Below are 11,928 nucleotides of genomic sequence, written 5' to 3'. Positions count from 1 at the left end.
TGGGCTAGTGCTTAATAAGCAGACCACGTTTTTTAAATGCAAGGTCTGATTTAATGAGGACACAGGCAGCAATGACAGCACAAGGATCTAACCTTTCCCCAATCTGTTCTAAACTAAAATAAGTTTTGTCAGGAGTTCTACTTTAATTATTGGTTATTCTCCCCTGCTTAGAACAAACATAGACTTTTCACATTTCCATGGACAGCTTGCCTCGCAGGATTAAGGGTTGATGTAGATAGGAGTTGTTGACTATGCATTTGCATGCAGTGTAAAAGCTGCATATATAATCTGCAATGCAAACACATCTCAATGGGACCTGCTGTGTTCAAGGAAATACAAACCGAAGCAGATCAAACAGCCTCAGAACTGTCACACTGCGCCACTGAAGTAAATGGGAATCTGCTGACCTGCATTAAATGTGTACTTCAGTTGCAGGAAAGCACCTAGTCTACATAAGCCCTTAACTAAACTGTTAAATTCACTAAGATATAACTTTGCCAGATATTTGCCATAATAATTGGTATTTTCAGCTCTCATTGTCTGTCTGCTTACAATAATGGCTGCTATAGCAAATATGATGCTTTTAGCTTATTAAATTGAGCGTTGTACCTTCCAGTTTATAGAGATTGTGTACACAGGTATTTCATCATATTTGCATTTCTGCCCATAGAAGTAATAGGGAATGCAAAGCAGCTTGATGCAGCTCTGAACCTATGAAGGATCTTAGAAGCACCTTCAATTGATATCAATACAGCTGAAGTGTGATCCCTTTAGAGCACATTCACATTGCCGTTCCTGGACGGACACCGTCTCTAGCAACATACTTCTGCGGCTGGTACGGTCAGGTGTTTGCATTAGGCTGTGGGCAGGAAGTCTGTGGAAATCAATGGCAGGCTGACATTGTTCGCATGTAATCACTCGAGGGAGCTAGGAACAGATGAGTGGATCTGTATACAGACTGTTTGTGCCCAGGGCCACTTATCTGTCCCTATCCACAGGTATTTATCGCCTTGTGAGAATACATGCTGATAGCCATAGAGCCTTTCAATCTGTCATTGATTTGTACAGACTGAGCAAACGCAACTGACTGTAAACAGCTTCCCATACCCATTGCGAAATACGCTAATCTAGATGGTCTACAGCCAGGAACGACCTCGTGAATGCACTTGTCTGTTCCCTCTGGAAGGTTTGATGGTACCAAAAGGGTCAGGGCACATCTTAGGGCCTATGTGCTTAAAGGAAACCTTATGAAAAATAAGAATCCACCACCCCAGGCATATTTATAAAGTAGTGAATGTGGCTTTCACCACAAACATAGTAAAGATTGTCACTAATTCGTCCGAATTTCGATTCGGAACGAAACGAATCGCACATGTCTAACCAGCACACCAAAAGGTTTTGAAGCAAGAAGTCCTTTAATGACAAAATGCCATTCAGTACTGAATGGCAGTGTACTGAATGGCATTTTGTCATTAAAGGACTTCTTGCTTCAAAACCTTTTGGTGTGCTGGTGACAATCTTTACTATATTTGCATTATTCACTGTGCCGTCCGTGGTCGCTGCGAGCACCCACCTGCTTTGCAGGTTTTCGACTATTCCGGTAAGGAGTGCAGCTGGTTTTCTACTACATGTACTATTTCACCACAAACATTCACTGGTGGTGAAGCAATCACTAATTTAAAGCATGTGCACCAGGAAGATTCACCTGTAGTTAATGTTTGGTGAATGTCAGCTGCTTTATAAATATGCCCCCTAGTGTTTACCTGAAAGTGTTTTGGATATGACATTTTTTGATGTTTGCTCTTCCATATCTATGTTATTAAATGTAGGGATTTGCTAATTAGTCAGTACAATGACTCTGTCTACCTTCTTGAAGCCCACACTCAGGTGAGTCTGCAGGGAGCAGTTCTGGAAAATTGCAGACAGAGCTGTTTTTGTTTAGTTTAAAATGGCAGATGTACTAAATTATGAATAATAAAACAACTGAAAGTGGAGTTTGGGTTGTAACAACTGTTGAGTTTAGATATCAGCCACAAAGAAAGTGCATTGGTTTTAGTGAATTTGCCGATATATTAAATTGCATCGTGAGAAAGATCAATAAAGTACAGCCATGGGATTGCTCTGCAAAGCAGGAGTCAGGGCCAAAAGTACATATGGACCTGGTGATCCTGCCAGTAACAAACTTCCTGTCCTACGGTGACAACTCTTACTCACAGTACTCTTATCTATGGAGGAGCAGTATCATCACGCTAGGAAAGCAAGTGTGCTAGGACTACAAAACACTTCCTCTTCTCATCATCTGCATAACATGGAGAGGAGTTTTCTGTGGTGCACAGAAGAGACCTGGAAAGGCTGATAGCATTGTGTGAATTGTGTGATATTTCAGTTCAGTACACAGGAAGTTACAAGGACACTGTATTTCTGGCTGGATAACAGATCAATTACTACATTTAAGGAATGTTAAGCTGCATTATATCACATCTGTGGTTCTTGGGTTTAGATATGCTTTAGGCATGTAATGAGCAACTATTGGAGAAGGCAGGAGAAGTGAACAATCTAGGACAAAATAGCTGATTTGGGAATTTTTTCAATTCAGTTCACTTTCCAAATCAGCTATGTTGTCCTAGATTGTTCACTTCTCCTGTCTTCTCCAAACTCTTCACCCTTTTGTGAATAACCCCCTATGTCTTCCCTCATGTACATATATGATTACAGTCTATACTTAGAAATATATATAGTGTGTGTGCGTATACTGTATATATGTTAAACTTTGTCTATTGAGCTCAAACATTTTTTTTACAGTACAGAGTTTATAAAGCAAAGATTTACAGGAGAGTTTATCATCAATAAACAATAATAAAACACAAACAACAAAACATTGTCTCGTATGTCTCCTTTGTTACATTCAAATAGAGTATGCTGTAGAAGAGTTTCATGGATAAGGCCAGAAATCATCATCAAAATACCAAATATGCATACCACAAGGTATAGGACAGGGTAACAGGGAGGATATATTATCTAGTATCTGTTTCAAATAAGAGGGAATTACTGGGCAAATCCATAGTAAATGAACAAAGTCAGCTTGTGGCTGCATACAACATTTAGAATTGGTCATATGGCCCATTTTGAATAGGCAAGCTGTGACAAATAGGGCTGGTGCATAATGTATACATACCTCCCAACTTTCTGAGATGAGAAAAGGGGACACCTTCCAGCACACAATGTACTTAGGCAATGAACAAATCGCTGCCATGCCACCAGTAATGCCAACCATTAAAAATGTATATCCCAAAAGTAAATGGTTGAACCCAGAATAGTTTTTTTCCCCACTATTACCTTTTCTCTATACTGGCTTTTTGAATTAGGCAAAATGGTAAAAAATCACAATTCTATGAATGGCAGCAATCGAGGGCTTGTCAGCCACTGATCACAGCTATTTAGGAAGTCTGGGGGACCCTGCTGCTATAAGTTCATGGCTACTAAAGCTTATGGCCTAAGGCAGTGTTCCCCAATTATTTTCAGTTGTGGTGCCCTTTAAAAGTATGCAAAATATCGAGGCACCCCAGTCTGAAATATTAAAAACCTAAATGTACAAAACGACCCCCAGATTGGGGTCTGGTATGGATTTTAATGGGGGACCCCATGCTAAAACACAGAAAAATGGGGTTCCTCATTCACATCAGAGCCCCTCCTTCAAATCAAAAGCACCTCCTTCACATCAAAATCCTGCTTTTCACATCAGTTCCCCATTACATCAGGTGCCCCCTTCAAATATCAGAAGCCCCCTTCACTTCAGAGGCCTGATTACTATAGAAAGGCATGACACTGTGGGAAAATTTCGAGGCATCCTTGAGGAAGCCAGAAGACACCCTAGGATGCCATGGCACCCTGGTTGAGAAAGGCTGACCTAAGGGAAAGCCAAGGATGTAAGAGTTACTGAGCCAGCCAGCTTGTTCTGACATAACCCTTACATCCATGGCAGTAAAATAATTAAATGGTCCCATGGATTCAGAGTAGCTTCTTCTGGTAGCAGGATCTAACACTTCATGGTTTCAACATGTGACTTACATGCTTTCAGTGCTTTGGTTTCCAGTGCATGATGAGGGGAAATGCAGCAGAACAGGTGTCAAGTTTTGGGCAGGAGGGAGGTTCACTGGGAAAGGCTTCCTTTAGCGTTGAGGTGGCCTCGTACTCCAAACTCCATAAGAATAGGTGGGATTGTAGGCTGCATGTACAATAAGATTTTTGATGAGTGGACAGGCAATCTAGTCAGTGATAGTGCACTGGATCTGGAATGGTGAGTATGATGGGGGTGGAGGTTCTCTAGCTGTAACTGCACCAAAGATCCATAGTTTTTAGTACGAGGCCCCCACACCAAGAACAAATGATCATTTTGTAGCTCCCTAAAATAAAATAATATAACGTATTTCCTACACCAAGTGTCCCTAAATAGCGTTCCAAAAACGTTGTTAGGATACCAACTTTTTCCAGTGTAACCCCAATGCTAGGATTATGAATGCCTTGTTATTAATGAGCTCAGTTCACACCACTGTTGCGGTGGTTTGCACGGAAAAAAAGTACTGCATGCAACCACATCGCACTGCGCGGTGCCCAAAGAACTTAATGAAATGTCACTCGTGACATTTCACTAAAGTTCTATCAAAAGAAGTAAACAGTGCAATGCTTCTGTGTTGTAGCACAGCTGCTGGTGTGCATGCAGCCTAAATGGCGGACTGCGGTCCGGACATGGACCAAGTGAAGAAAATTTAACTCACTGGACCTCCTTTTAGCTTTAATTCAGTACCCCTGCACTACACAAAAGCACTGCTGTAAGACTTAAATATAGGGAAAGACTTAACCTAACCCCTAAAATGAGCCCCTGCAAAATAAATACTTTTCTCTCCTGCTGCCTACACCGCCAAGTATTACTATACGTGCTGAGCTGTAATAGAAAAACGTGTGCCACAAAATACTGATAATAATACAAGTCCTATAGTGATGCTTTACAATCAATAAGTGCTAAAAAAAGAAATAGCAAAGTGTCCACAATCCATCTGCTGTATATCCGTAAAACCATATTGTCCACAGTGATTACAAAGGATAATAGGACCAGATAATCCTTCACCTTCAGTGAAAATCGTAACCTCACACCACACAGAGAGGTGCTCACCTTCCGATTAGACCCACTATACAGGTCTCTTCACATAATTCCCTTATTCCCCCGGGAGGAATACCTGTACCTGAACTCTTTTACTTGTCCTTTATAATCCCCCGCTCCGATCATTCCACATAAATCATTACTCAAAGGGGAAGAAGCAGACAAACTATAGCGTGTATCGTCCAAAACTTTTAACATTTTATTAAAATATCACTTGCAGCAGTGTTCATCTTCTCTGTCTCCTGCTGTTCTCAGTGGTTGGTCCAGGGAGAGTCCTAAATCACAACAGAACACGTTAGTGAAATAGGGGTCAGCGGGAGGAATCACTAAACACAGTGGGGTTCTGGCTAGACAGTGTCACTCTAATAAGAGTTGTTATAATTTGGTAGAGAGCTCTCAGGTGTAGATGGTTGTTCTCTTCTTTTCATACACGGATCCTTGTTGTTTACTGTAATCCTTCTGTAGCATCATAATTGGCTCCCTGTGTCTCTCTAGCTATACTCTACCTTCAGAATAGTCAGTGGACCATTTTAAAGTGATATAAAAGTTATTTTAGTCAAATAAAGTTTTATTCATTTCAAACAAGGGAAAAAATATATAACATACATAGCACATTTTCAGGGGATCTACAGGTATACAGTTAAGTTGGTCCGCAGGACCCAGTACAATCAAATGACTCCTTACATGGGGGGTATCTTCAAGCCATAGAAACCAATGATGAGCTTAGAGCGATAAAAAGCATATGATCATCCGCCGCTGTGCCGTACGGCTCCGTATACCTCATTAAGCGTAGAGGGGAGGGGAGGGGTGGGGGGGAGACAGATCAGTGGACGCAAGACAAGACAAAACAAGGACAACACAATACAAATACAGACAGTGGTATGGTATGTGAACGACCATGTTTTGCACGTGTAGGCAGAGAGCGGATATAGGCCTTCAGGTCATCCTCACCCTCTTCCCGGCCAGAATCAGCCGGATCCACCGACTCCTCCGATACCGAAGCCATCGACGGGGAGTGGGGGAGGCTTATCCGTGGCGTTGATAAACCGGCCTGAGCGTTATCCCGTCCATCAGGGGAGTCCTCACGCGGCGAGTTCCGGGCCCGTTCCACTAGGCCTAATCCAGCCGGCGGGTCCGCGGGTAAATGCGGCGACCTCTGCGAGGTCTGGAAGAAGGTGGAAAGTTTCCCCGACTTACGTCCACCCGTGCCCGAAGGTGCTTTGGGGTGTCTTTTGGTACCCATCAGGTTTGTAGGTCGCCAATGGAGCTGTAGAAAGGCTGTAAGGGGCACCACGCACGGGAGCAGAGGGAAGATGCGACTCACTCCGCCATGCGCCGGCCACGCCCCTCTTTAAGTTATTTTAAATGCTGATTAAATCACTTACAATGGATGCTGCTTGTTGCTTAAAAGTTTTAGTTTCCTGTAGAATCAGCTCTTCCCCTGAGCACTGTCCTGATATCCTGTTTTTGGGTGGCTCCTTTACCTTGCAGGGTCCTTTGTAGCTGCCTATGCGCGCACTAGCAAGCTGTGTGTATTCACAAACGCACATACACAGCGAAGCAAGCCACTTCCCTGCCTTTCCTTCCTACCTTCTCCCTCCTCTCTCCTGCAAGCTAGAAGACTGGCTTTGCTCCCTCCGCTGCCGCCTCGCTTCCTCTAGCGCTGGCTTCGTTTGCACCGCTGATTCTCTCCCGCGGCTCTTCAAGTTTCCTTTTATGCCGCCACCGGCCCTGGGTAGGTCTTATATTTGAGCAATTCCCAAAAATAGTTATAGGTCTTATTATCGGGGTAGGTCTTATTTTCGGGGATCGAAATTAGATGCGTTTAAGTCATGTTTCCATTTGGAGACATAGTCAAGTGCTGAAGGCCCCATTAAAGGGTCGAGTAGTGAATACAGTACAGTATAGAGATACATTTTGGCATATCAGTTGGATTTCAAAATGTAATCTCAGCATCTAAAAACCAATAAGGATCTATTCCTGAAAAGTGATGAAGACCCTACACTACATGTCTACAGAGGCAATACGTTCCCTCCTGCTTTCTAAATGGAAGTGATGTTATAGTGTTAGCTATAATCTTTGTAACTGATATGTAGGCACTTTTTCTCTGACCCCCCCTTTGTGGGGTACTGATATTTAGCAACTAATAAACCCTTCAGTTTTTTTAAGGTGATACTTTTTTTTGTTTTGTAATACAGTGACATAGAATGTTATTTTCTGTCTAATCTCATCTCTTATCTTATTATACACTTCTTCCCACTTCCTTTACCTACTTTTTTGCTCTCTGTATCTTTAGATTATTTTCCTAAAAACCAAGTGGGCCTGATTTACTAAAAGATATGTGTATACATTGACATATCAATCATGTGCAAAAAAGCAAATGGTAGGCTCATGCAATGTACCCACAAAGTGTGCAAACGTGTGCACACAGGGTACAGTTTATATAAACAGACTTTACTAAGAAGTGTGGTTTGCTATAAAATCCATGACGTCATGGCTCGCTCCGCCCATTTGACATCCTCAGCTGTCAACTGCTACATATTGCAGTCATGTATATCAAATGCTTCTATACTTAGAGTAGTGGATAGAGGTACAGGTTTGCAAGTAGTTGCCATTGTGAAGTTTGCTGGTTCAAGTCCAGCCATTGAAGAGTAAAGTTTTTTATTTTTATTTTTTCATAAACGAATTTCGTCCGAAACTAATTTCATTTCGGACCCGAAAAACGAAACGAAACTAAACTATTTTTTTTCAAAACGAAACTAAACTAAACTAATTTTTATTTTATTTTTTTCAAAACGAAACTAAACTAAACAAATTTTTTTTTTTTTTTCAAAACGAAACTAAACTAAACAAATTTTTTGCTGGTGCACATGTCTAGTTTTAAATATAGAAATAAAACCGCACCAGGTGTGAGACTTTAAAACACATAGGGCTCATGAAACGTCGGGAGAGAATTTCATGCGCAGGAGAGCATCTGTTGGGGAAGAATTTGATGCTTTCATTAAGCAGGTCATGGGTGGGAAGAGTTCTCTTTTGCCCAGCAAGCAGAAGGCCAAAGCTCCGTCAGCTACAGTAGATCCAGTTAAAGGAGAACTATGAGGTGAGTGCTTTTCACTCACCTCATAGTTCTATCCGACCTGTGACAATGAGACTGTCACAGGTCGGCTCAGTAGATTGGGAGGTGAGCGAACACATACCGATGTTCGCTCACCTCTCGATCCTGTCACGGCTCTCTGCTGTGACAGGGGAGGGGCTGAATTCCCTCCTCCCGCTGCGATCCGCCAGCGCTGACTGGCGGAACGGACGGGGGAGGGGGCGGGTACAGCTGGCTCTGCCTCTAAATAGGCAGAGCCAGCTGTCAGTCACGCAGCTGGGCGGATCCCGGCACAATTGTCGGGATCCGCTTCAGCAGCGGCATCTCAGTATACCGCGAGCAGCAGCTCGCGGTATACTGCGGCATCTCAGTATACCGCGAGCAACAGCTCGCGGTATACTGAGCCTAGGGTGACGGGAGGACGCTAGTTTGTGTCCTCCCATTACCCTAAGGAGAACTATGGGGAAAAGCCTTAACCCCATAGTTCTCCTTTAAGTTCTTTTGTCCCTCTCGGAACTCCTCCTCCAGGTTTAGGACTACCCCACCTCTGTTATGTATGCTCTGGTCCCTCCAAGGTTGAGAAACCTGGTACCAAGCTCTCCTCTCAATGGGGGGAGCCTCCTGTGGTACAAGTAGGGGGACGTTTATTCACCTTTGCGGTCATCTGGGATTGAGATGCCCAGGGCAGGTGGGATTGAAGGGTTCTACTCCAATCTGTTCTCAGTTGCCAAGCCAAATGGGACTGTTCTCAGTTGCCAAGCCAAATGGGAGAGTACAGCCCATCCTGGACCTGGAGTCACTAAGCCAGGTCTCGCGGGTATGCAAGTTCCATATGGAATCGGCATACCTCATAACTGCCTCCCTCCTGAAGCGAGATTTCTTGCATCAGTGGGCATCAAGGGCACCTACGTGCATGTGCCAATTGTCCCTTCTCATCAATGCTTTCTGTGTTTTACTTTGGGAGAGAAGAACTTTCAATTGTGGCTTTATCCTTTGCCCTGTTCACAGCTTCACTGATTTTTACCAGAGTGTTGGCTTCAATCCTTGCCCCCTCTGTTCTCAGGGTTCTGGCTTTGTGGCTTATCTGGCTGACCTTCTTATGATGGTTCAGTCTAAACAGACTCTACAAGAGGATGGACTCTACAAGAGACTCTACAAGAGGACTATTAATATATGTTTACTGTTTTTTTTAACCTCTGGAAGTCTTTGGTTGAACCAAACCGACGGTTAGATTTGGGCATGGTCCAGGGAAGGATGGTTCTTCACCAGCTGAATGAGTGCATTCGGATTCAGACGAACTTGCATATCAACGAAGTTCTGTTGATTTGGCGCTTGTTCAGAATCCAAAATAACGAATTATTATAGGACGAATATATGAAAAACTATATTCAGGCATATATGAATTAGTTTACAGAACGTGTGTAGGCCATATTGGCCACCAATGCGCTCTGTGCATGCGCGCCACCATCTTGGGTACGCCAAGATGGTGGTGCCCATACATGCGTATGACGTCACTTGACTTCGTGCATGCGTGGCACCATGTGACGTCATGGGCTCTGCCTCCAAGATGGCGGCACACATGCACAGAACGTGTCAGTGGCCAATATGGCCACCACACGTTTTACTGTTTGAATGTGCGATTTCGGATTCAGAGGTTCGTTGCCTCCAAATACGAAACAGCATAATTATTCTTTCATCAAACAAAACAAATTCGTCCAAAACAAACTTTTATGCTGTGCACACCCTACACTCAGTTCCATTCCAGACCGCTGCAACTGAGCATTCATGGGGCAGCATGGGGCAAGCAGACTACTTCTCTAGACTGCCCAATGCATCTGTCAGCTAAGGCAAGGATCGCCCTATTGCGTTGGATTTATGATCCAGCGGGGAAATCCTTCTTGGGATGTTGATCCAGGGGGCCTACTCACCGAGGGAATCCAGGCAGCTGAGCAATGTTTGGGAGTTAAAAGCGGTTTGCTTCTCCCTTCATCTGTCAGGTCACCTTCAGGGCTTGCTGGTTGGTGTTCAGTCTGACAACGCCATCGCTGTGACCTGCATCAACCACCAAGGTGGAACCAGAATCTGTATTGTGCAGCAGGAAGCCGATCTGATCCTGTTCGGGGTAAAATGTCAGGTTCCAGCCTTATGTATCGGGCACATCCCAAGAGCGCACCATTGGCAGGCAGATCTCCTCATTTGACAGGAAGTCTACTCGGGGGGGGGGGGGTTGGTCTCTATTCCCCAAAGTATTTTAGGAGATCCTCTGCCATGTGAGGGATGCCTGATGTATATCTCTTGATGTTAGGTTGTCAGCCTAAGGATGCTTGCAGACATGGCCTAGACATTCTCCATTGTCGCTGTGGAACCTTATGTGCAAGGTTGTTTTCATTGTCGCTATTACCTCCGCTAGGAGAGTTTCGGAGCTTGCTACTCTTGCGTGCAAGGCTCTTTTTCTTCACATTAATACGGTTGTTTCCAGACCAAAAGATTCCTTCTATCTGAATGGGGATATTGTTTTGGCTTCCTTTTTTTCCTACTTTGAAACATCCTAAGGAGGTGACTATCCACTGCTTGGATGTGGATAGGCCTGTCTGAGTGTTCAGTTATAGCTTCCTTCCGATATGTTTCGCCGGCCGATATATCGGTGCATCCCTAATATATATATTTTGGTTTTCTCTTTTTTGCAAGCTATTCATATAAAGTGATTTCAGCTCTAGCAATTCAAACTAGGGGATTTTATGAAAACTGGTGCAGAGAGATTCTCTATCACTTCTGGGACTCCGTATCTACACACTACTTCAGTTAAAAGTTTATTTGCAGTTGTCTTGGCAGTCATGTTGGTTACTGCATAAGCTTCTGGCCAACCAGAGAACATATCAACGACCACTAGGGCATACTCAAACCGCCCACTCTTTGGCATTTGGATGTGGTCAATTTGTATTCTCTGGAAGGGGTACAGCGGTTTTGCCAGATGCTTCTTTGGTGTCTTTTCTGTGCGTCCTGGGTTGCACAGATAGCACATGACCTGCACAAGTTGTTTGTCAATGTGGTGATTCCAGGTGGTGTATAATACTTGTTGATGAGGAAGTTCATAAGGTTCTTCGACAGGTGGGCTGCTCCATGTGCCCAACAGGCGGTTGCTGTGGGACTGGGTGAGCACACCTGTAGCATGTCCTTGACGTTCACACACAAAAAGCTTGACGGTCTGCTCATAGTCTGGGAGTCCTAGAGCAGGAGTTGATGACATAGCTTGCTTGAGAATCTCGAAGTTGGAGATTGCTTCCTGGTACATTTGGAAGGAATCAGACCTCAGAGCATCATAGAGAGGTGGCATCAGCAAAGAGAGTTCTGTGCTCCTTGTGGCATTACCGTCCAGGTGTATTGTTGTCCATCATGGGTAAATGTGAAGAGGTATCTACAGGAGGGATGAAGAATGCATTTGCCAGGTCCACCACTGTGAAGTACCTCGCTGTTGGAGGTATTCCTGCAAGCAGAGTTTGAGGGTTTGGCACCATCTGTGTTTGCAAGACCGTGGTGTCATTCACTGACCGGAGATCCTGGACCATCCTGTACTTTTCCGGTTCCCCTTTTGGCGTCTTCGTTTTCACTGGGAACAAAAGTGTGTTGCATGGGGAAGTCCAATATCTTCAGGTCCTGTGGACCACAAGTAGCTTGG

This window comes from Nanorana parkeri, unplaced genomic scaffold (assembly GCF_000935625.1).
Source record: "Nanorana parkeri isolate BGI_ZX_2015 unplaced genomic scaffold, ASM93562v1 scaffold2410, whole genome shotgun sequence".
NCBI classification, from domain to species: Eukaryota; Metazoa; Chordata; class Amphibia; order Anura; family Dicroglossidae; genus Nanorana; species Nanorana parkeri.
Note: the sequence above shows the minus strand (reverse complement) of the source record.